This window comes from Lepisma saccharinum, chromosome 22 (assembly GCF_977018435.1).
Source record: "Lepisma saccharinum chromosome 22, izLepSacc3.1, whole genome shotgun sequence".
Classification (NCBI taxonomy): Eukaryota; Metazoa; Arthropoda; class Insecta; order Zygentoma; family Lepismatidae; genus Lepisma; species Lepisma saccharinum.
This window is the reverse complement of record NC_139250.1, coordinates 24,583,142-24,610,265: the sequence shown is the minus strand read 5'-3', so window position 1 is coordinate 24,610,265 and position 27,124 is coordinate 24,583,142.

Sequence of the window (27,124 nt, the reverse complement as noted above, 5' to 3'; positions counted from 1 at the left end):
GGAATGTGCAAGAATGCTTTCGCAACTTCCTATTGTGGGATCCTACGAGTAGTCCGGCTAACTGTGGAACAAACATGAATTTTCATATCCCATAGAGAGAGATGGAGTACGTTGGAATTTTCAAAAAATGAATGAATAAGAAGCACTTGTCTTCTTTCTCTTGCGGTATGGAATATGGTAGACATAAGAGCCATTCAATTTTACGCAGCTAGAGAGCTTTTGACAGACTGATCCGAGTTTCAGACCTTCTTTTTGTTGATGTGTGCGATCCTGCCAAGAACAAAGTATGTAGAGAATTGTCGTTGGTCGTGCTAGAATTTTAAAATCAGGTTGTTACTGTAGTTTGGACAGGCTAAAAGTAATGCACGCATGAGTTGGTGTTTTTAAGTTCACTTTATGCACACTAAGGCTAATCGGGACTGGACCTACTGTTCAAGTGGGATCCGAATCACTACGTGCCTCCACCGGGTATCGAACACGAGACTCCTTGATTACAAAGCGACGACGCTACCACTGCGCCATTGGGAGGCCATAAATAATGCACATATGATTGATTGATTGTTATAGTATGTGCGCATCAGGACATAGGCTATTTTTGCACGTCACGCAATACGGGAACTAGCCCCTTATTTAAAACAAAATTGAGAACAGGCACCTCTGAAGAAAATAGAATTTCTGTTAACTTTTTGGCTCAATTTTTAAAACTAATTCAATCATTCTCTATTTAACAAAAACTAAAACTATATAATCTCTGAGGACTAAAAAATCCTTAGTTAAGTTAAACCTGAGTCTCTAAAGAGGCACGCAGCACACACAAGGACAAACACAGAACAATACAACCCCACAAAGGATTATACTGGCTGTGGGTTCGGACGCCAGAGCCTCGTTCGCCTAAAAGAAGTAGTTACCGAGGTGTAACACCTTCTAAGGTGAGAGTTTCTATTAGGGCACGTGGGGTCCGTTGCCCCCCTCACACGTTTTGCCACTTATGCTAAACCTTATTTATTTATTATATCACAGATCTAGCTCCATTTACAGTAAGTGTACAAGTAGTATAAAATATGATACAACCAGGACCGGAAAGTATGAACCCCCCTCCAGCAGATTTGCTTACACTTAAAACAAGCTCAACATGCCTACATGAGCTTTTTGCTCAAGTGTGGAATCTTGTCTATTCCAAGATTTTTGTAAAAAAGCCCTCATGGATTCCATGAGAAAGTATGAACCCCCTCAGATTGATGAGGCTACACTTATAAAAGGCACTTCTGAGAGATTGTTGTCCATAAATTTGTTAAAAATATGCCCCTCTTGGGCCACACTTAAAACTAGGCCACCCACACCCATACACACCTACACCCACCCACACCCACCCACACATATTTACTTCCGGTGCACTTCCGGTCCACTTCCGGTCCACTTCCGGTCTACTTCCGGTCTACTTCCGGTCTACTTCCGGTCTACTTCCGGTTTGCCTACTTCTGGTCCACTTCCGGTTTAAGTTCAATTGGACACCAGGCCCATATTGCATATCTATTATTAAAACAATGTATTGTGCAGAGACCCTCTAGAATTGCTCCGTGACCCTCTCATTTCTTACATCATAAACATATGATTTTTCACCTATGAGAATGACGCTACAAATGGTGTCTTCGGGTAAAGCCTCGTGGAATTCACAGATAATTTTAATGTTTGTCCTGTCATTAACCACAACCTGTTTTCTTTTTGAAGTGTTAATTACAAACATGGGTCTCTGTGTCTTGAATTCATCTGGTGTGTAATACATGTCAGTATTGCCAGTAGTGACCCTTTTGAAAGCCGAAAATGCCTCATATAATTTGAGGAAATCATCCTTGGACATGTCTAAATTGTAATTTTCTCTAGGAAAGACCTCATTTCTGCCATTTTTAAGATATATGTTCTTGATGTTGCAGTTATCAAATTTACTTGAATTTTTTTCCTGATTGTTGTGTCTCCCAGTCTGAAACAGAACCACCACAAAATCAGGCATGTCATATTGAATACTGGAGAATGAATTTGTAGCATCAAACTCATAATAAGAACCAGTTGCGGGCTTCTGTACGCATTGATATGTATAAAATTGCAGAGGAATCTGTGGATTTTTTATTATATCTGCTTTGTATTTAAGAGCATAACTGGCCTCATATTCAACAACTGGGATTCTTAGCTCCATAGTCTGAATAATGCATTTGCCTTCATCTGGTAAGGTATTGGGCAGAGCTTCCCCTGTAGGGTTTAATGTGCTGTACCTCATCAAAGCATTATTATCATTTGCAGCTCTTCTAAATGTAATTCTTAAACCACCCTTCCACATAATGTCTTTGTAATCCGAGAAGAATCCTGGCAACAGGCGCATGGGGAACAGCACTGTGTGATTTTTAGATAATATCTTATCACCAGCCTCAAATCCACCTATTTGGTAGTATGAAGCCTCGGTCTTGGATAATTTTAGAGTGGCCAAAGCTGTGGAGGTAATGCCGGGATAATCTATTCTGTTTATAATAATACCATGCTTTTTGATCTCAATTTCAGAGAATAGATGCGGCACAAAATTGTCTACAAGTCTTATATTTGAATTTGCCGGATAATCTGTTCCATCGAGCTTTACAACATCAAATTTGATGTATAGATCTGCTCTGTGGGGGTGTATAAATCCATCCCCTACATCAAGATCAACCTCAATTTCTGTGTTGGGTTGATTTAAATTTGCAAATGTCCTCCTGTTTGGGGGGAATGATTGTAGCTCATAACTCTCAATATTTTCCATTGTATGTATTTTTATTTAAATGTTAATCTCTATGATAGCAGTTGTTGTGGCTCCAGCAAAATCAACTAATTCTTCTTTTTCATTAGTGACCATCAATTCAATATAATCTATTCTGTTATGGCACACAGGAAAATATAATGTTGGGGATGGATTGTAGATGATTGGCTCCATGAATTCGGAATTAGGTTTGAATGTTGCAATGATGCCGGTTTGTTTGTGAGTGCCTATGCCATTTGATTTGGTGATCATACCCTCGGCCACATTACAGTGAATATTCAGAGTCTCTATGGCCAAGAATTTAGGTATATTCATAGCAGTGTGTTTGATGGCCGGTTCGAGTTTTGTGTTGTTCTCAAAGCCTAACAGCTCTCCTATAGTACCCAGATCCACCGTTTCTGTAGCAGATACAATCTCTACTCTGTGAGTGACAGAATTTTGACTTAACACTACACCTCTGGGTAATTGAGCATTTAGAGTGGACAGATTATATTGCCCTGGAGTGATGACAATTTTTTGATCCCCTACTGCAATTGTGTTGTTGTGGTGCGTAATATTAGGGATCAGGTACATGCCGTAAAATGCTCTGAGAGCTATTGTTTTGGGATACACTATGTCATCATGCAATTTGAGTTTCAATATTGAATTTTGGCTGGTGAGATGGAATACCCCCATGATGTTTCAGATACCACAAGGCTTTTTGAAAATTTTCAATTGATGGTATATTTATTTGAGACATATATCTAAGAACAGATAAACACAAATGTCCGCAATTAACATCTTTGAAGTTTTGAACACGGGCATTATTGTAATAAAGATTAGCTGATTTTAGATATTTTACTAAATTTTCAGGTGGATCACCTCCAAATGAATCAAACACAAATGCCTCATTGTTTAAATATTTAAGATAACAGATCCAGTGAGTGCCCTGATTTTTGTACTGATCCAAATTAACAATGCCACACTCTTTGTTGAGTGGTTGTTCCGGTAAAGAATCAGACATGTACACACCCCTAAAATGTTTGATGCCCAGTGGCTTGGTTAAAGCTTCAATATCTTGGTTTGTAAGCGGCTCTTGTTTTTTTTAAACTTATTCATGGCTCTCTTAACACCTTTGCCTTTTTTCTCCATGGCCAGGTTATGGCGCCTCTGCTCATCTAATTCTGCCCTATTTTTCTTGGCATCTATTACTGTTTTTGCTATGGCAGCTGATCCCCCAGCCAAGCTCCCCACAGCCCCGAGAGCAGCTAAGATGGCCGGGATAGTAAATATAAATCCCCCCACATGTGATTTTTTTCTTGATTGCTGTAATTTTTTTAATTGGGGGGTGCTAAGCAACAATTTCATACCATGTCCCTTTGCAAGACAAGAGCTTTTTTTCTTGCGCTGCTTTTTGGTCAAGAGACTGTCAATAGTTTTAAGAGATTTGAGACCTGCATAAGGTATTTGATACATAACACCCTTGGCCTTCATTGTAGGTTTATTATATACATATTCACAACCCCCACCCCAGTTTTTGTTTGGTGCTCATAGCTATGGTGGTCCCCAATGCTGCTATTCTCTCACTCAAAGATGCATCATTGCTTACAAATCTACCAAATGCAGCCTCTTCTAATTTCTTGTCTGCAACATGTCTCTTGTCAAGATCAGTATGTGTGTTGTATGCTATGTCATGGTCTCTACAAGCAGCATCTAGGGGATTAACACCAGGATCCCCTCTGTTTAATCTATCATCCAATTTTGTGCCTGGACCACAATACTGATAGCCTGGAATGTGTAGTTCAAATGGCAGCTTGTTTATAATGTCATTAACCAGCCCCCGACCCTCAGAGACATTCCAAAATTTGGGGGGTAGAGTATTAATAATTTTTATGAGATATCCAATCCCCTTAGGGTCATTCACTATAAAATTAGACAATTTTGTGCTTATCATGTCCATAATTCCAACCTTTTCATTGTAAAAATTGTGGTTCCCAGCATTTTCCTCCCCAGCTATTACCAATAACCTATCTACAAGTTTCCTGACATCATCAACCCACACAAATTCTTTAGGCAGGGTGTTGTATTGTTTGATTCCACTGCCAGTCTTGATCTGTGACCATATGGGCTTGATTAAATTATTGTATTTTGCCCCACTGCTAGACTTGACTCTTTTTTGTGTGGGATCATTGTTCTGGTATAGAGCATCTGATTTTATTAATATTTCTTTGTAATCCTCATAATCTTGATCTGTATAGCTGCCAGGCCTTTTCCTAGTTATCAGTTCCCACAATCCAGGTGTGCCGAGATACTTAACAAAAGCACCTTTTTCTCCGAGACGAGATTCTGAATAAACAATTATATCATCTCCCATAAATGTTACTCTGAAATTGCCAATTCTATGTATGATGCTCCCATCAAGCTCTGTGTCAGCATATAAGCCAAACACCTCATCTTTGTTGTCTTTAGGTGTGCTTAAATATTTTTGAGCAAGAAGACCCAATTCAATAGGATCCTGAGTAGCTTCAATTCTTCTAGGAGCAACAGGACTAGGTGTATGAATACTGGAAAGTGGGGTGAATGGATAATCTAATATGTTCCTTGCAGCTACAGGTACAAGCTCTGTGATCAAATCTTGATTTTGCTCTGTAACAGTTTTGATATTCTTACCTAAATTATTAATAGCATCAATTACAGGCTGTTCTGTTTGTTTGTGTTTTTCATAAATTCCCCGGTTCTCTGATTTCCATCCCTTAAATCTTTTTACAAGATAATCTCTTAACTTAAGATCATCAATAATTGGCCTTTTCATGGTTATTTATATATGTTTCAACGTCTAGAAAATCGTTAATTTTATTTCTGTATTTGGCACTATTAGGTGTTCTTGTCATATCAATTGTGACAAACCCATAACTGTCCTGGTTCCAGCACCTACTGCAAAATTTAGAAAAATCATTGTAGCTCAAGTCCCCACCTACATATTCATCATGTATGTGTTTGAGGTTGGTATGATCCTGATGAAACACACATATAAAATTGCTGTTGTCTCGGATCAGCTGCTTCGGTATTTTTGAAAAAGTCTGTGCCAGGTAGAAGCAATCAATGTTTTTGTGTCGGCCCTGTGTAAAGAAATTTCTAACCTTGTTTTGATTATCCAGTATAATGTCATCAAACACAACAACAGAATTATCGAGACAGTCATGTAGTGGCTTAACATCTGATTCAAAAGTGGCAATATCCAATCCATCATATAGCTTCATCAGCTGCTGATATTTTAATTGTTCCAAGCTCTTAGAGAAGATATACAAGTGCCTGTTTTTCCAGTCTAACCAGTTGGGTGCCAATAAAAAATTATCAACCATTAGTGTAGTTTTACCACAAGCAGATGGCCCAACAATAAGACACCTAATATTATCAGGCAGCAAGTTGCCATTTCTCTTATTCTGTTGTTCAGGTTCTGGCAGCCTTTTTATAACATCCCAGGTGTTCATATTATTATTTTGTTTGCATCGATCCAGCTGTGTTCTGGAAGTCCCAGCCATTTGACAAGTATCTTGTTGCCTTTTCTGCGGATGATTTTTTCTATGAGATATGTGTCAGGCTGTTTAGTTTTGCTGAGTTCTTCTTCATAGAACCTGCCTTTGAGAATTTCTCCTCGGTGGTCTTTTATTATATATGTGTTAAGAGTCCCAGGTTTAACTTGAACTACTGTAAATAATTCAGTACTCCAGTTTCTTGTAAAGCCTCTCTTGAATAAGTGCTTATATTTGCTGATTCTTACTTGATCACCCACCTTGTATTTGGCCCTTCTTGTTGTTGGCTGGTATCTAGGATAATAAACAGTCCTGATCAATTTTTGCTCATCAGATGAAGTTACTTCAGAGGGTTTCATGTTGATTGTGGAATGGACCGAGTTGTTATATTTATGTAGAAGTTCTGGAAGAATATTAATCCATTTATAATTACCTTGAAGTGTAAATTGTTTATACATAAGATTTTTTAAGGTTCTGTTGAATCTCTCTACAATTGAGGCTTTGAGATCACTGTAACTCGAGTAATGTTTTATTGACTGGCTTTTAATAAATTGTTGAAACACTGAATTATAAAATTCTTTGCCATTATCTGTTTGCAAATAGCGCGGTGATCTTCCACTCTGATTGATGATTGTCCTGAAGGCTTCTGTAACACATGTTCCAGTCTTGGATTTGAGTGGCACAGCCCAGGCAAATTTTGAAAATGTGTCTATCACAGTGAGTAGATACTTGTAGCCCTTGTTGATTTTGTCTAAGTTTTTCAGCTGTCCAGTTGCCATCTCAATCAAGTCGCTCTGCCATAAATCATCTATGCCCTTTGTGACTACTGGCAGTCTCTTATAATTATGTCTGGCCTGTCTGTGTAATTCATCAACAATAATTTGTCTAGACATAATATGTAAACAAGAATATTGCAACTATGGGGTGTTCAGCAGCTGAGACTGCAGGATTTTCTAAATATAATTTGTCTCCTATTTGTATTTTAAATTCCAGAGAGCCATCATCTTCAGTATAGGCTGTTTCTAATGTATCGGGGTCTGTAAAATCCTCTAATTCTACACTGGTGATTTTTACTTTGTTCTCAGCATTTGTTATTGATAAGGTAGGGTAGTGGTGTGCCTGTGGCTGATGCCAATATTTGATCTTGATTGGTCTCAATGTGCCCCCAACAAAAAATTGGTAATAAAATTGTGCAGGGGACAGCATATATATTTTGCCACCTGGTGTAAATGGTGAATCATATTCTTTGTTGGGGATGCTGTACAATTCAAGAATTACTGAATGTTTTGGATTCTCGATTATGCCTGTTATTTCCTTTTCTGCTGTGAGCAATCTGCTTGTTACAGATTCAAGGTGCTCATTGATGGTCCTAACAACATCATCATGGCCTGGCTTGATTTTTATGTCCACAATAAGTTTCTTGTATTGTTGCACAATCTCTTGAAGCTGGGTGGCAAAAACAGACAGAGCATTTGCTTGATTGGATTCCATGGTTCCTAGCTGTTGCTTGATATTAGCTACAATTTGTTGCAAATTTTCAACAACTGCCAATTTTGAATTTTGAGCAGTAAGATCATGGACCTGTCTTCTGATATCCTCAAACAGGGCATGCAGTTCATTAATATGTTGATTGGTTGGTAGAGTGGCCACTGTCTGAGTGAGTTGTTTGATCTCTGCTTGGATATTCTTGATATCTTCTGATTTCAATATCCTATTCACTGCTCTCTTAATATTTTTAAGTTCCTGTGATGTGGGAAGATTTGATACAGTATTTTGTAAAAATTCAAGTGCCAATTTTACATTGTTTAATTCAGAAGCATCAGCCACATTTTGCATAGCATTTTGGAGCAGGGCTATATCTGCCTGAGAGGGTGTTGATTGTTGTAAAATTTCAAGCTTTGTTTGGATATCATCGATCAAATGATGAAAATGAGATAGTTCAGATTCAGTGTTGAGGTTTTCAAGCTTTGTGATTTGTTGCTGGACACTCACAAGAGTATCTACAATACCGGGCAGGCGAGATTCTAGTACATTTGCCAAATCATTTTGCACTGCTGCTATTGTACCTTCAAGATGGGTTATGGAACTTTGAATTTTTCCAAAATCTTCATATGTTTCAAGTTGCAGCTTAATATTTGCTACACTCCGAGTTATTGCATTCAAAGCATCAGAAGATGGCAAATTGTTCATAAAATTTTCAAGTGTCTCAATTTTTTCTTTAACCTCGGCTATGGCATTGTTCAGAGGGTCCAGATTAGGTATTTGGAGTGATTGAATCTGTTCCTTTAGAGTGGAAATCACTAGATCAAAATCTTCTTGTGATTTTATGCTTTTGACAATTGTTTGGAGTTGTGTCTGGACATTATTAATCTGTTCTTCCAATTGTTGTTTCAATTGCTCAGAGTTGGTAGCCTGAGTCTTAAATTTGGCTTGAAGAGCTGCTACAGCTTCCTCTAAACTTTGAAAATTATCCAATGTAGCCAAATCAGTATATTTCTGAAGCAGCACTTTGAGTTCAGAATCAATTTTAAGAAGAGGGTCCATGCATTGTGATTGTAAATTTGTAATTTCTAATTGAAGACTGGCATTGAGTGTGGTTTGTAAAGCTTGTAAATCACTTCTTAATTTCTTGACTCTGACATCAAGCATCAGAATCTCATCACTGTGATCTTCATGTCTTGTATGGCCAAATATATCATTAGGCATTTTGTTTTAGTGGTTATTTATTATTGAATATCTAATTCTTAATTCTATAAAAAAGGGTATAAGCTTATCATATGATCCAGGGACCTCAATATATAAGCAGTCACCAGCAGAAACAGTATATACAGTGCCAGAAATCATGTTTGAGTGCTTAATTCTATAAATATTTCTCCCTACTGAAATCTTGACATCACCCTCAGGGGTTGTAATAAATTGTAATTGCCCACCTACAGGTAATTGGTAATGATTTAAATTATTGTTAAATATGTACAATATTTTGCCTGTTTCATCATCAACATCTGTAAGTATGCTGTTCAGATGAATAATTAACAAGCCACTCAGTTTAGACAGCATATCAGAAGAGGGTTGTGGTGTTGGCAGCTCCATAATAGCCTGATTTTTGAACCCAAATAAGTTCATAGGCATGTTTATTTATTTCAAATCATGCTCTGTAATTGGGCATTGATTTCCATTTTTCAAATCACAATGACCCCAAGGTAAAGTATGTATGCCACATGATAAAATGCATCTCTTATCATCATGTGGGTCCAGAGCCACTTTTGTTACAATATTTGAAGTCAACAAGTGATCCTCACTCTGAATTCTATTTTCTGATGTTCTGATTGAATTCTGGGATTTGATGCAATTTTCATAATCTTCAAATTGGAGATCTTTGTCAACAGTCACTCTGCCAATGCCCTTGGCTTTTTTGGCAACAGCACCACTACATGTTTCAAAAGTGTACATCTTGGCACTTAACCCAGCAAATTCCACAATAACATCACCAAGTGTCTCATCTTTTAACTTGCCAGGCACCTTTTTGTTGTGGGGTTGAATTATTGTATGTTCACTGGTATCAAAGTATTGAAACAATTCAGGCTGTGACATATCTTGATAAACATCTTCTGTTTGAATATCAAGAATAAAACTATCCGTGTCCATGTACAATAATTTTACACGATCACCATAATAAGGTTTCAACACATCATAAAACAATGTTAACATATGTAATTTGGACGAATCCAATATCACAGCCCCTACATAAATAGGTTTATCAAACTTGATCTTTGTTTTCATCATGTTGAAAAGTGCCATGTGCTCATCATAAATTCTTCTGTAATTGAAGTTGGGCTTTGCAACCAATTTTTTGCTCAGGCTGGGGTCAGTAATTATTTTAACATCGGTATGTTTTCTGACATTTTCAATTGTTTTGCCATACACTGAATTCACCATCAATTTAAACAAGCCCTTATCAAATTGGCTCTTTGCAGATGTTCGAAGCTCTGTGTTTGTATCAATATATGGTTTCAACCATCTTGAGTGCCTGAACCTCAAAACCTTTCCAACTTTGGTCACTTGAACACCATGTTTCATCAGGAACTGGAGGTTTTTGTAATATATGACATAGCCTTGTTTTGGCTCCAGGGTCATCATGAGCTTCTTCTGTTTAGAGCCAGGTGAGCACTGAACCTCGGGAATTGGGGGCAGATCAGAAAATTTATTGTGTAAATTATCAGGAATTGTCAGATCAACCTCTAAGAAGAGGCCATAGTCACTGTCATCAAAATCCTTAAGATCTTCAATATTGAAATCTTCAACCCATTCAAGCCCTGCATATGGCAGTTTTTGCATCATGGCATGACCATAGAGGCTGTTTGCATCTACATACGTTATATAATTTGATGGCCGTGCTGGATCATAATCAGGCATATATTTGTTATTTGCTCTGGCATATCTCTGGGAACATTGCATCATCCCTCCTCTTATACATTTCTCCATAAACAGATACATATCTTGATCGTGGATCAGATCCAATTGCATGTTAGTGTTCAAAAACGTTGCAGCCCATGCTAGACCTGGGGCACTGTAAAAATATATTGGGTCCAGTTTATAATTTTGCATAGAAGATTTTCTGAATGCCTGCAATATATCAGCTAAGAGGGTCACATCAAATTTTAAATACGCCATGTGATAATCACCAAATGTCTGGCATTTTAAATTGTTCCACATCAACTGAGCATGGTGATAATCATCATCAGTAATTCCAGATCCTCTGATTTTGCTGTAAAACTCTTCTTGTGGTGGCAGAGAACACTCATCAAATTTAGAAAAATCTGTAACATAGTCATATGGATATACACCCTTCCGCCTAATTAATTTCAGGTCCTGATTTGGAAACGAAGCACGTGTGATTTTGAATTGATCATCAGGTAATTGAGTGGCCAGTGTAGGCAGGCTAGCAGGTAAAAATCTGTAAGAATCAAGAAATCTTATGTGAATAGGAACACCATCAACTTTAATTATCTTGCTAATAGATATATATTTCTCATCATTTTCAGCTAAAATATTTAAATTCTGCTTCTCAAACCCCTCGTACCTGATCAGATGATGGAAATCATAATTGGATGCTCCATGGCAAAATATGGGGACAAATCTTGGTCTCTTGATCTTAATATTACAGCTATTACACAGGGCCATTAAGAATTTACCATCTGTATGAGAATGGTGTTTCACCTTGATATTTGTATCTGAAAATTCAGAATCACATACCGGGCATTTTTCTGCATTGTTGAAATCTTCAATCTGTTTCTCTGTTAAAGGCAACATGGGTTTTGATTTTAATAAGATGTTAGATGCTATGTCACGGCACACATTTTCTATTCTATGTGCAAATATTTTGATGGCATCTGGTCCCATGTATAAGTGTGGCTCACTAGCTACACCATCCCGTATAACTATATAACAAAAGCTGGAAGGTTCATGTAGCTGGTATGGTGTACTTGAAGATTCTTCAGGATCTGGATTGCAGAATGCAAGAGGTTTGAGGTTCGATTCAAAATCACAGACAATATATGCTGGGTGTTCCAACAAGGCTTCAAACTTTTTGAATATGCAATTTTCACTTGGATTAGGCATCACCATATGAACAGGTTTATGATTCCCACAGTATTTCAGATGCTCAATTAACTTGTTTTTGGCAATTTCTGCATTCACTTTACAAACCCCTTTTATTATTTTTTGACCATCAAATACAGTTAAACATCTTCTGCACAACTTGAATATTCTATGAGTTTTGTCTATTTGTGTTCTGACTAAAGCTTCAAGACTGTGTATCAGAGTGTAATGATATATGCCATCCCCTTCAATTAAGAGCAGATCAATCGGAACAGCAGATTCAACATCAAGTGTACTGATTCTGAGAGGATCTATCAAGCAATTGCCAGTGGAACAAGTAAATACATTAATAGATAATTGTTTACCATTGATATGCTTGGCTCTTTTTTCAAATTTATCAATATTCTGAACTGACATTGGATATTCTAAACCCTCCATTGTATCATCAAAATCGTGTTCATGTTGTTTGTAATAAGTTATTCTCTCAGGATGCCTTGAAACTGGATACAAAGCAGCTAATATACACCACAAAAAGCATTTCTCATCATTATTTTTTATATTAACCACGGCTTGTTTGTTTTTAATATTGGCAGGTAATGGCAGATATGTAGATCCTTGCAATGGGCTGAATTCAGAAATATTAACATATAACTTGTGTGGAGAACCGCATAGGCTCCATCCAGACTCTTATGCTGCAAATTCAGAGTGTTTAATATTCAATTGATTTATTAAATTGCTTATTATTGTGTCTGAATTTGCGTTTAGGTACACAGGTACAGTTTCTGTTATGTGGGGCTGTGTAAATTTTGTGCCATTTGGTTTCTTATATTGTGCAAACAATTTAAGGGACAGTTTATAAGAGCCATTTTGTGCATTAAGAATTGCCTGCAGATCAGAATTTATACTGTTCAAAAAATTCTTAATGTCACATCTTGGCTCTGATACAAACCGGTAATCCCTAAGTTGGGCATTAAAACTGCTATGGCTGGGTGCATGGCGTGGCTGCTTTGCTGGTCCAGCATTAACAGGTGCTTCGTGCTTTCTTTTCAGACCAGATGTAGATGGTTGAGGGGGCAATGTTGATGACTGTGCAGAGCAAGTATCTTTATGTGTATATGTGAAGTATTGCATGCTGTATTTTCTATTGCATTTAGGGCAAATTTTTGTGGGAGTTCTGTATTTGTCTGGGTCACAAATCTTTTGGTGCTTAGCCCAATTGGGGCTGGATATATTCTTATTGCATTGATTACAATGTTTTTGACTTGGCATTTTTGTTGTTGTTTATTATATACAATTTCTTGGGATTCAAATCAAAATTCTATGCTGGATAAAAATATCAGTTGGGTTCAACACTGTCCTTTGTATGTGTGTGTGTATGTGTATGTGTGTATACACTTAATATTTTTGGCTTTGGTATTTATATACAATTTCTTGGGATTCAAATCAAAATTCTATGCTGGATAAAAATATCAGTTGGGTTCAACACTGTCCTTTGTATGTGTGTGTGTATGTGTATGTGTGTATACACTTAATATTTTTGGCTTTGGTATTTATATACAATTTCTTGGGATTCAAATCAAAATTCTATGCTGGATAAAAAAAGCAGAAATAGGCCACAAGTAGACCGGAAGTGGACCAGAAGTAGGCAAACCGGAAGTGCACCGGAAGTAGACAGGAAGTAGACCGGAAGTGGACCGGAAGTGGACCGGAAGTGGACCGGAAGTGGACCGGAAGTGCACCGGAAGTGGACCGGAAGTAAATATGTGTGGGTGGGTGTGGGTGGGTGTAGGTGTGTATGGGTGTGGGTGGCCTAGTTTTAAGTGTGGCCCAAGAGGGGCATATTTTTAACAAATTTATGGACAACAATCTCTCAGAAGTGCCTTTTATAAGTGTAGCCTCATCAATCTGAGGGGGTTCATACTTTCTCATGGAATCCATGAGGGCTTTTTTACAAAAATCTTGGATTAGACAAGATTCCACACTTGAGCAAAAAGCTCATGTAGGCATGTTGAGCTTGTTTTAAGTGTAAGCAAATCTGCTGGAGGGGGGTTCATACTTTCCGGTCCTGGTTGTATCATATTTTATACTACTTGTACATAGAGTAATAGCAATTCAAAATTACAATTATAACAATACAATACAACAGAAGAAGAAGAAAGAAAGATTGATTGAAATGCTATATTTTTCTTCGCCCTTTGTGCCACTTTTGGCTAACTTGCGAAGATGGGGATGAGTTATGATATGATGGAATTGATGAATGGACACTCACAAACATCCATGCCCAGGCCAGGATTCGAAACCGGGACCCCTGACGTAGCGCGATGTTCTAACCACTCCACCACGGGGCCGTCTAAGAAAGTAAGAGAAATGGCAATTACACTAAACATTTAGTAAATAATACGAGTACAAATTGCATGTAGTGCATAAATGTAATAAATTATATTTACAGAAGTCTAACCTGATACATATTTATATACTACAGGCATACATAACTAAACTCATATATACCGGGTGTCCCAGGAGTCTTTCCCTGATTACAAACTTTATTCATATCCGCTATATGCAAGGTAGAGATGTGAAAGTGGTGCCAAAATGTTGGAAAACTAACCAAGTTTATTTGTTGCAGGTTTGAGTGGCTGTAGTGTAGCAGTGTCAGTGCCCAGGAAACCGGAAATGTTCACAAATCAGGAAAAAGCTCAGCATGTTCTCTGGTATCATGAGACCCGGTCACCAATAACAGTGCAGAGGAACTTTAAAATGTACAGAATTCTTTCGTCTAGAATATCTTCCATCAATAAGTTGGTATTTATAAAATGGAATTTATCTTCATTCCCAAATCCTGCCAAGTCCAACAAACATTGTATGGAAAGATGCCACCCGTTGTCAAGAGTATTAATTCCGGATTCCTTTGCACTGACACTGCTACACTACAGCCACATTACTGTACCTGCAACAAATAAACGTGGTTAGCTTTCCAACATTTTGGCACCACTTTCACATCTCTACCTTGCATATAGCGGATATGAATAAAGTTTGTAATCAGGGAAAAACTTCTGGGACACCCGGTATATACTCATACATAAACACACATACGCGCATAATTATATTTACATACATACCCATGTATACAGAAACATATAATTCTTTTAGGGGTTTAATTTATTCGTAATGTTGTTTGAAAAGCAGACTGGAACAGCTTATTCACCAAGGAAAAGTAAACTATCCTTTGACCCCCCAGTTTTGGAACCCAACCGCCGCCACTGATTATTACAGAAATATGTTTTTGAGCAACTTTCACACTGTGACACGTGTGACGTAGTGAAGGTAACATGGTACGTGCTACTCTCACTTTATTTTAAATCCGAAGAAATAAATGGATCCGTTTACACATGACATCCACTTGAGTGTCAAAGTTATTCCTGCCTTTAGAAGAACGTGGAGCAGTTTCAGTTTCCAGAAAACGCTGCCTCGAGCATTTCACGCCTTCTTGAAGATCTGGCTTTAACTTCCGTTCGATCCTGAAATTGGAGAGAGTTTTCTGAGGCAATATTTGCTTGGGAGGAAAGGCACACTCAATTCTCCGCTGAACAGAATGCTTGCGACCTGAAAGGGACGTTCTTTTGTTTTAGGAAGGGGGCAGTAGCGGAACGTGGAATAAGGCAGAATAGAAAAAAAGGCTGAGAGAGAAGCGGGGAGGGAGAGAGAGGAAAGTACCTGGGGCATCAAAAAGTTTTGCCTGTTGGAGTATAATTCCTATAAATTTAAAGATTGAAACATAGTTTCCATCACGTTCGATGTATTTCAGCGAACGTTTTACCACGCCTCGGAAAAAGTTTGGAAAAATTCCACCGAACACTCCCTGCTCCACCTTTCAGAGCTGTTTTAACCTCCTGTAGGCCCTCGAATCTCGTGCCATGAAGCATAGTCTTATACAGTAAACCCTCGTTAACACGAATTCCAAGGGACCGAAAAATCAAGAGTTCGTTTTAAAAAAATTCGTGCTAACCGGGAACTCAATTTTATTGTTGCAATACAGTTCTTTCTACACATTAACCATTTACAATACGTATTATGTATGTCATCATAGAAAACACTACTACAGTACGACAGTAATTAACTTAAAAAAACACTCACAGATTATTTTCTGTGAAAAATTCCTGCATATTGCGCTGGCGCAGACGGGAACGCAAATGCCTGGTAACTTCACGGTCAACTGTACTCATAGCTTCCGTAAAACTAGCGGTCAATTCGGATGTTGCAGCCAAACGTTCTAAAGTGTCCAATAGAATAGAAAAACACATCTGAACACTCAACTGAATTTATTGGCTAAATACGTATAAGCTCATTGTTGACGCGATATTCGCGATTGTCGAGCAATTGCACCCAAGTTTTAATCTTGATGTTACTCGTACTGGCTATGTTTTAGAGAATAGAAAAACACATTTGAACACATGGTTGATCTGAATCTGTTGGTTACAATACTGTATAAGTTGATTGTTGACAAGATGATAGAGATTGTTGAGCGATTTCTTACATACCTAGCAGAGGAACGACAGAGGAACAACAGAAAAAAATATGAAAAACTTTGAAAGTTCGTGTTAAATTAGATCTAATGACGCAACGGACTTAAAAACAGTTCGTAATTCGTGATAACCGAAATTCGCGTTAACCGATAAAACTTTCTCTAAGATATAATACAATCCCTGCCGGGACCAACATTTTGTTCATGTTAACCGAGTGTTCGTCTTAAGCGAGTTTGTGTTAACGAGGGTTTACTGTATCACCTAACATCACCTCCAAAATTTCGGAGATCGAGAATGTGTGCGGCCCTATCCCCACATCCCCTAAATGTTCTTTCATGACACGGTGCTATATGCACGAGGAACTTTACATTTTACCATTAACAGCGTTAGTGTGGGAGCTCCTTGTAAAAATTCTGCGCCCAACGACATGTAAAGATTAAACAATGGGCTATGTGAAAATAGAACTTCAGATGAGAAGTCGGATGCAATTATATTAAGGTTAAATATAACTCTGCCACGGCTATATCTCTGGAGCAAGACCGCACATAGCGGAAGAGAAGGGGGGAAATCGAGTGGGAACCGTACATGCTGCTGTGAAGACTGGTAACTGTAGTCGCTCCCCCTCCTCCACGCAATCCCGTTCCCTCTCACGTATTCATTGGTGGAGCCGTCTCGCGTCACTACTTGCGCAGAGGCTTGTTTTCGTTCTCTTCCTCCAGAGAAAACCGATTGATTAAGTTGGTGTTTTAAGTCCACTTTATGCACAGTAAGGCTAATCGGGCATAGTGAGATCCGAACCACTATGTACCTCCAACGATTACGGGTCGTTTCGCCTTGTTGCGTTTTAACCCCCTCCCCCAATACAATTTCGCGTGATTTATGTTGCACAAACTTTCTAAGGCGAAACGAGACATCCCATTTCGCCTTATCCTGTTTCGCCTTACACACAAAAAAATTCCCACCAGGGAATATTATCGACATGAAGGGTCATTATTATTAATGTAATAAAACACAATGCTACATTGATACAGGGTGGAGCATTTTCGACTACACAGTTTGAGGTTGGCAACACTGCAAAACAAATGCATTGGAAGGGCGCTTTCCTCCTGCCTCGTGTACACTGTGACCTTGGATTCCAATAGCAATGGAGCGTTGGCCTCTACAGAAACGTATATTTTGTGTGGAGCAGTTCGTGTTGACGAAGTCAATTGTAGCGGTGCAGCGTGCATTCCGCATGGAGTATGGTGATCAACAATGCCGTGGACGAGTTCCTAACAGGAAAACAACGGTGGAAACAATGGCGTGAAGTTGGAAGTGTTCAAAATAAACCGCAAAGGAGAAAAAAAAAAACAGTCAGAACACCAGAGAACATTGAACGTGTGCGCGTTGCTGTGGTTCGCAGTCCTCGGCGTTCTGCAAGGCGTCACGCTCAGACATTACAAATAACACGTCGAAGCCTGCAAAGGATCTTGCATATGGGTGCACTACGTCAGTTTTTTCAGGGTCACATTATTTTAAGATTTGGTGACATTCCATGGCCTCCGCGATCACCAGACTTAACTGCCACAGATTTTTTCCTTTGGGGCTATCTGAAAGAGATGGTTTTTGCAACCAGACCGGGTTCAACTGATGATCTGAAGGCATAAATCAGAGAAGAGATTGCGCTCATTAATCTAGATGTTATTGCACGTGTCATGTGTAGCTTTCAAGACCGTCTTGCACAATGTGTTGCCTGCCAGGGACGTCATTTGATATATGTTATTTTCAAGAAATAATTGTGTGCACATTGTTCATGTATACATTTTATGTAATCCAAAGGTGCAATTTTTGTTCTAAACATGAAAAATGAAAGTAAATGTAATCAGCAAATCATCTGTCTTCATTATAAAATAGGTAGTCGAAAATGTTCCACCCTGTATAACGTGAATTTATCGCTTGTTTCTTGGACTCATACTAAGAAACTAACCTAACCTAACAAGAACTTTAATTATAACAATTCCCATTATGAATTACCCTTCAAGTCAATAATATTCCCAGGTGGGAAATTTTTTGTGTGTAAGGCGAAATGGGATATTCCGTTTCGCCTTAGAAAGTTCGTGGCACATAAATCATTTGAAATTGTATTGGGGGAGGTGAAAACGGGTATCGAACCCGGGATCCTTTGATTACAAGGCGACGAGGCTACCAATGCGCCACAGGGTAGGCCCATCAGAGGTAGACCGGACCGAGAGAGAATATTTTCCATAATTATATTTCAGTGTTTTTGTTTCACAGCACAGTTAAGAAATGTTATATGCTTTCAATCCCTTTCTTTGTCGGTGATAGAAACATCCTACCGGGGATGAAAATTTTAGGGGGCAGGGCAAATCCCCGGCATCCCCCTTTAATTCGCACATTACGCACAATCCCTGTACATAGTTTATTCTCCAGAATTAGAAAACCCAGATTAGCTCGTACAACGGACCTTTTCCTCACGTTCAACACATTTAATCTTTCACTCGCACACTGGATGCAGGGAAACCTTGAATTTCTTGCAACCCTGGATGCGGTTGTCATGACGATGGTCCAGCCCACAGCTCCCGGAAGGCAGTGAACGGCGATACGTGAGGTGGATAAGATCGCTCCTGCCTGTCTGAAGAGCTGACGCCAAACAGGAGCTAATCCCTTCTAGGAAACCTATGGAAACAGCTTCAATTCACCCCCAACAACTTGACCCATTGTCGGCTACGCTGCTTGTGATTGCAATCTGCTGCCGTAATCGTCTGAAAGGGCATGACATGCGCGGGTTCTGTCGTGGAAGAATTCTTGGCCGGGTTTTGCCACCGACCGAGGAATTTTATCTGTGTGGATTTGGTGAAGGTGTAAATGCTTTACGCCAGTTCGTGCAGTAGGAACGCGCTTATTGTAATGGACGTTTGGATAAGGGAGGAAAGAAATAAGAAAACTGTGTCCTCGGAAATACAGATAAAGTCACAGTGACGTTTTTGTGGATGTATACAAAAACCACGGGCTCTTTTCATATGCAACACAGGTCCTCCTCGATAGTGGCGGAGTGTTCAGCGCATCGCGCTACGAAGCCCGGTATATCTATAGCATAGGGTAGAAAAAAATATAGCGTAGTGGTAACGTCATAGCCTTGTAATCAAGGGGCTTCGGGTTCGATACCCGGTGGAGGCACATAGTGGTTCGGATCAGGACCGGAACCTTTTTTCTCGAACAATTGAAATTCGGTCCAAGTTGCGTATTGTTTCATTGCAAAATGGTTCCTGGACCGAATTTAAATTTAGCCGGAAAAAAGGTTCCTGGACCGAATTGAAATACTTTACAGATAAAAGGGTTCTTTACGGTCCAGAACCCATTTACCTTTGCTGATTTTCTCTCCTGGACCGGAATTGAATTTATTTAAAATTCCTGGACCTTCAAAAACCTTGGTTCGGATCCCATTTTAAACTCTAGCTACAGTCCCGATTAGACTCTCAATCAATCACATCCAATACAGGAACACACACAAAGAACGCCCGCTACACCACTACACACATACACACTTTAATTTGTAAGTCCACTTTATGCACTGATAGACTGATCGGGACTGGGCCATCAGCTTAAAGTAGTGTCTGCACCACTATGTGCCTCCACGGGTATCAAACACTGAACGCATTGTTTACATGACGATGACGTTACCACTACGCCATCGTTGTGACACATACACACACAATATATACAGCGTGTTTCAATATGATTTGAAAGGTTTCAACTCCTTATAATTTTTTATATTAATTGTGAAATTTACTTAAAATTTTACACATAAGTACTATAACTGAACTGTCGAAGTTTTAGTGGTAAATATTGTAATACAGTACATCTCAAATGCTCAGTTCGGTAGTTCAATTCTTCCCAGACCCGTTTCAGCATGTTTTTTTGAGGCTTCTCAATCCCTCAGATACAAACATTTTGTTTGTTTACTCGTCCCGTAACATGGAACAACGTAGCCTCCTTATCACTAACCTAGCCTCATCACTGAAACTCACTTAGTTCAAAATATCATCATCACTGCAAAACTCTTGGAATGACTCACAAAATTCATTGCGGGACTTGTGATCATTAGGTGTTAAATGTTATAACAACTGCACTCGATAGGGATGCAGGTGTAAAAGCTTACGCACTACGTGCCACACAGTTGTTCGAGACATTTGAAGTTCTCGACCAGCTCTCTCTGTAGACTTTTGAGGGCGCGTTGAAAACAAGCTCGAACTCTCTCGACATCTGCCTCAGACGTGGAAGACCAGACGATTTTCCCTTGCAAAAGCATCCTGTTGTCTTGAATTGTTGATATCAATTGCGAATGGAGTTCTTTGGTTGTGGTTCTTTACGAGACACTCACAATAGGCTCGCTAACGTGAAATTGTAGGATGCAAAATGCTTAATCCGCACCAGGGGCAGCCATCATGAAAGTTATCACTCTGCCACCTGGCGGAAGAACCTCGAATTACTACGACCGTGCTAAACAAAACTCGAGGAAGTGGTCGAAAGTATGTCAATACAATTATAATCGTTGAGAACTCATGGAACGATTTCTTATCGTTGAAATCATTTTGAAACACGCTGTATAAATGCCAACATGCGTGGCAAAATGGTTACCACAGAGTGCTACGACGCCAGAAGTCCTTGGATTCAATCCTGGGACCCTTGACGCCGTAACGGAGGTCTGTACCGCAAAATTTATTAACTTTTCAATGGCATTCAAATTCTAAGTTTGAATAAGTCGTACGATAAAGCAATTTTGGTTTGCGTATTCATTTTTTGTCCCATTTCGATAGTCTCGAACGATAACAAGTCTTGCTTTTATAGAGGTATGATTAGATCTTAGTCCACATAGTCCACATAGAACTAATACCTGCTGGTCAGAATTGAACTTCCCTTCTCAGATCCATCTGGACCCCGTTCTGAGCATTGGATTGTGGTGAAACGTTGTACAGACGCTACGGAGATTACGGGGAAGCGTACGCTGACGATAAAGATAGTTTAAATTTTCACCACTTGGGGAAATGTGGTGCTTGATCTTCTGCACAGTTAACAACATCCTGCTGCTGCTGAATCATTGATAACGCTTCCAAAGAGCAAATTACGTCGATGGTGCATATTGAACACTGCTGTCTTGAAATGAACTAAAAATAAAGTTTTCCATCACTGACTTCTGGTTGATTTATATTTCAGCGCCACATTTCCACCTGGTAGTGAAAATTTTAACTATTTTTCATCTGCTTCTAATTCTCTATAAATACATATCATGTTTTTTTTTATTAACAAAATCATTTTTGTTGATTTTTTATTAAAATAGATTTTATATTTTTTTAAGAAACACGCTTAGAATTGCTTGTGTGGTTTATGGCACCATAGATATAGTTACATATATGTTTATTACAGAAAGCTTTTTTCTAGTAAACCGCCCTGTAAAATATTTGAACAGTTTGATTAAACAAGCAAAAAAAATATGTACATATATATTTTTCTGTTTCTGATACTATGCTTACTATGGAAATGTTTGTTGAGTGTGTTAATGAAACTATTATAATTTCAGCAACTTTTCTTCCAGTGAAAATAAACCATTCTTGATGTACTCTAAAATTATAACTTAAAATATTAACTTAAACATTACTTAAATTTCTTTGTAGCTGAATTTAGAAGATTTTTTTTAATGGTAATGATAAAAATATCAGCTGCCGTGTTGATTTACAGTTTAATTATATTAACACATTTTATGGTTTAACATGATTAGTATTTTGCATATTATTCTACACAAAATGTTTGCTATTTTTCCCCATAAAATATATTGAATTTTAAATCAAAATAAATATGTGCTTCCATTTTTCTTTCATATGAGCTTCACACCATCAGTGTATTTTATTTCCATTATTTTCCTTTCTTAGAGCATAATAAACACCATTAAATGATTACGAGATTAATGTACTTTCACCAAAAGTGCTTCTACAAAATCGTCATGTACATTATTCTATAAATTATTTATTTAAAGTAATTTAAATCAGTGTTTGTTTTAAATCACCTTATTTAAATCAGTCCACCTTGTCTGCATAGCTTCTGTATCAATTGGATACTTCGAACGGAATCCAGATGTCTCTGACTAGGGGAACTTATATTCTAACCAGCCCGCCTCATGCGGTTTGGGAGAAGAGTAATTTTGTTTCTTAAATTTAAAGACAAAGTATTGAAATCTAACATAGTTTACCAATCCACAAGTTATAAGTATCTGCTTGTGTATACGGTTCTTGTTATACACCATTATCTTTAGGACGCTTTTGCATTATTTAACATCCACGTCAAAACACATCCCTAATTTCTCGAGTGACCTCACTAGAAGACAGATTTAACGAACGAGGGAAGACGGCGTTTCAATTACGATAACGTTTCCACCAATAATCTCGCATGTCTAAACCTGAGCGTGATAAACTCTACTTAAGAAGCAATTTGCATTCCCAAGAAGAGTTTCAAGACGCTAAGACTTTGTGTCGTAGGAAGATTTTCGCACAGAGTGACATCTGGTGGCATGGACAGGTATTACAGATTACGTGGAGCCGCTTCATGAATATTTATGCGGGTTTTCTGTCCTCCAAACTTCCTGCTCGGTTCCTACCTGGCCGGGCTTTAGATCTTGAAATATGTTGGCAAGGAGTGGAGTTCGAAGCGAACTTTCGTCGTGTAAGTGTAGTCGGATACCTTTCAAAGTTTTTGTACTTATTTTCCTACGTATAGAGGGCGATGTTTTTACAAGTTTGTGAATTACAAATTACGGAGAGTGTTTCTCAAGTACACACCAGGTAGCATTTCGAACAAATTCATAGAAAATCTTTCTCATTTCTAGTTACACGTATGATGAATTTATGTAATGTTTGTGTAAACTCCTAAGATCTGCAACGGTAGGAAACACAAATATTAATCGACAAATTGTCTATGAATATATTCATGCAATACATTCATGCAAATACCTGTAATTGTCAAATTGTCTATGAATATATTCATGCAAATACCTGTAATTGTCAAATTGTCTATGAATATATTCATGCAAATACCTGTAATTGTCAAATTGTCTATGAATATATTCATGCAAATACCTGCAATTGTCAAATTGTCTATGAATATATTCATGCAAATACCTGTAATTGTGCAGCCAGGACGACAATAGAGAAACTACACATTGTCCAAATCAAAGCAGCAAGGATAATCAACGGACACGACAGATATACAACAAACATCCAAATACAGGAATACCTGGAGATAGATCCAATTGAAGAGAAGCAGCCGAATTCTGGGACAGTCGTAGACGGCACAGCAACTCCGCAGTCAACGAAATTGGAACAGCGGCCATCTTTAATCTCACGCATCGTACCCCTCGACCACATCGAGCCCCTAACAATTAGAAGAAGACCAAAACCTTGAGTGACAGTAGCAGAGGAAAATAAATCAAGACAAAATAATCGCCAATTGAAGGGGGAAATATTCAAATAGGAGTAAAGGGAACAGCACTCCAACATAAAAAAACAAGAAAATTCACTTACTCACTCACTGCAATTGTAATGTAATTGTATTAAGTAGGAACGGAGCGTATGAGGATACTGAACAGGTACTGTGATTCAGTAATCAGCTATATAGATTGTGCCTTTGTAATCAGTCTTGAGTTCGTTTCCCGGAGGTTCCAAATCATAGATCTCGTCCAGATCTGAACATAAACTTGATTTCAAACCAACTAACTTATTGTTAGTTGCCCGCATTTGCTCCGCCCACTCACTTTCTCCCCTTCTCTACCATTATGTGCGGCGTTGCTCTAGAGAATCGTTGGACGGACTGTAGGCAAATGCACTCAAAATACACCTTAAAAATTGGACACTTGATACTTCTTCTCCCTTTACTGGTATACGTATGTTTCATTCAAAAACATGGATGAGAATACGTATTTCGGAGCGCCGTCCGAAATGTTGATTGTCCAAATGTTTACCTTCATCTACTTCTGAAAATCACGGAGGAGAAGTTGAATTGACGGTAAATGCAACTGCTGTGTGGGACGTGGTTTGTCTTGCTTCAATGTTTTATCAGCTCCTCCTGCGCGGCTAGTAAAAGGCAAGAGACGTCTCTTCAGGAGAAAACTCTCTCTTATTTTCTGAGCAAGGAATCGTTGGAGAGAGTCCAGCTTCAGCCGACGCAGACACGTGTCTGTCTTTCCGTCAAAGGCTTCTTCTCAAAAATGAATTCCTGTGCAAGAACGGAATGGGATCAAAACTAATTTTTGGTAAGGATCCTCCTCCGACGATGAAAATAGACCAAAAAAAGGCAGAAGAAATAAATGTAGAGTTGTAATCTGATGCACGTGAAACAACTGTATTTTTAGATGCTGGTCGACTACTGTAATCTGCAAAGCCCACTCTATGACGTATGCAAACAAACCTTGAGGTGTATAGAAACCTACATTAGAACATAACTGCTTTTCCCCTTTGCTTCGGCAGTTTAAGGGAAGCCGCGGTGGTCAATTGGGCCTCCGTGGCGGAGTGGTTAGGACAGCGCTCTACGACTCCAGGGGTCCCGGGTTCGAATCCCAGGTAAGACATGGTTCTTTGTGTTTGTCTCAGAATATAGAGAAAATTAGAGAAAGATGATACATGTGAATATTGAGAATAATGATAAACGGGGGGATACTACCGTTTAGGTATATTCCTTTTTAAGAAAAGGCGGTATGTCGTCTGACTGCCACATGGGAGACTCCGGTTCGATTACCGGGGTGGGCGAAAGTCGAAATCTAAGATAGGAATTTTTCCGGCTTTGTCCCCGCATAAATCGGCTCTGTGGATCACCCAACCTCAAATCAATGAGTACCTGGGGACAATCCTGGAGGTAAAGCGAGCCGGACGTGGTACTGATCACACCACCTCCAAAAATGGCCGAGATCGAGAATGTGTGCGGACTTACCCTCAACATCCCCTAAATGTGCCTTCACGGCACGAGGAACTTTACCTATCCAGGTAATTTTTTGAAATCTTAAGTCCTAATTTTAAGGTCATTTATTGAGATTTTTTAAAGACCATCAATATGCGAGTCCTAGCTATGAGGTACTTGTGCCAAGAACCTGATTAAGTCTTCAGGAAATCTCATCAAACCTGTGGGAATACCTTGGGTTGGCAACCCTGCGAGGAGTATGCCTGGGGTGGAAGGAGAATTCGCAAGGTGCGTAGTAGGTGAGCGAACGCATCTCCTCCCAATTTCCGTGTGAGATATTGCTTCCTGACGAGAACACAGCTCGAGGGTCGCAAGTTTTAATCAGTTCATGGTGTCCCCGCTTTTCCTCAACCCCAAGCCGCGGCCATTCTTTCCCGCGCAAGGGTTTATGGGAGACTGTCGCTGGGCGTCATAAACAGAGACGACTCTTTTGAATAAGCCCATGTGTCAAGAGGAAACCCGGGTCGTCGAGCACGTTAGGAGTTCATACACGCTCGGTCGTTACTTCGACTTTCCAAACAGGCTTCACAATTATTACATGCATGCGGCGTTTTACGATATACACGGTGGAACTCCCATAATTCCAAGAGGAAGAGGGAAGATAAAAATAAACGAGACGGTTAAACGTGGATGCACTCTTGCATCATGGGAGTTTATTGTTATTTTCGAACATTGTTGACGTTATAGGTGAGTACGAAAGTGCTTTATAGCTGAGACGATAATGCTGTGAACATTTTCTGACAATATATGACCTGGTGAGACGAATAAGGCTTATAATGGAGTTTGCATCGTGTGAAACCCAATAAATGATGGTATGGTTTTTGATGGTGGTTTGGGATGTGCATTTATTGTTATTTCTATGAGTGTATGGGTTGAACAAAAGCAGAAAAAGACAAGTTTCTTGCCAGAAACGGTCTAAAATAAAGTTCGAAATATAATTTGGAACAAGACAGAGATTCAACAATTGTTTTGAGTGAATTGTAGACTTCCATGTCCCTTTTTCTAAGGCCTGAAGTGAGGGGTTGACAAGACGAGCTGAAGCCTAGGGAGGCATTCAAAGCTATGTTTACAGACGACAAAGTCAGTATATGAGACTGAGAAATTTACACTCGCCAGAAGTAAGAAAACATACAATGTGTTACTCGACCATTGTTTGCATTGAAGATTTTCAAGTTATGAAATTACCCCTCTATACTTCCTTTGGGGGATTACCACATGAAAATGGATGTCACCATTCAACTCGACACATGACGTTCCCTATTCGACCTCGTCACGAATATCTAGAACATATCCTTTTCAATTTATGAAGTTGATACGAAGTTACAGACTTACTCTGTGCGTGGATATACATCTCATATTATCCTTACTTAGTGACATTCTCAACTTGCACGGGCCGGCCCCCGTGGCGGAGTGATTAGAATCGCGCTACGACGTCAGGGGTCCCGTGTTCGAATACCGGCCTGAGCATGGATGTTTGTGAGTGTCTATTCATCAATTTCATCATATATTCACCCATCTTCATCTCCGCAAATAGCCAAAAGTGGCACAAAAGCGAAGTAAAGTTAATCAAACCAATCAACTTGCAGTAGTATTAATACGTTTCTAAAGATGTTCTTCAGATACTAAGACATAACTTACATATGCTGAATTTTTTTTATACATCTGAAATGCAAAATGCAAACCTTTAAGTATAATCTATATTATTTTTC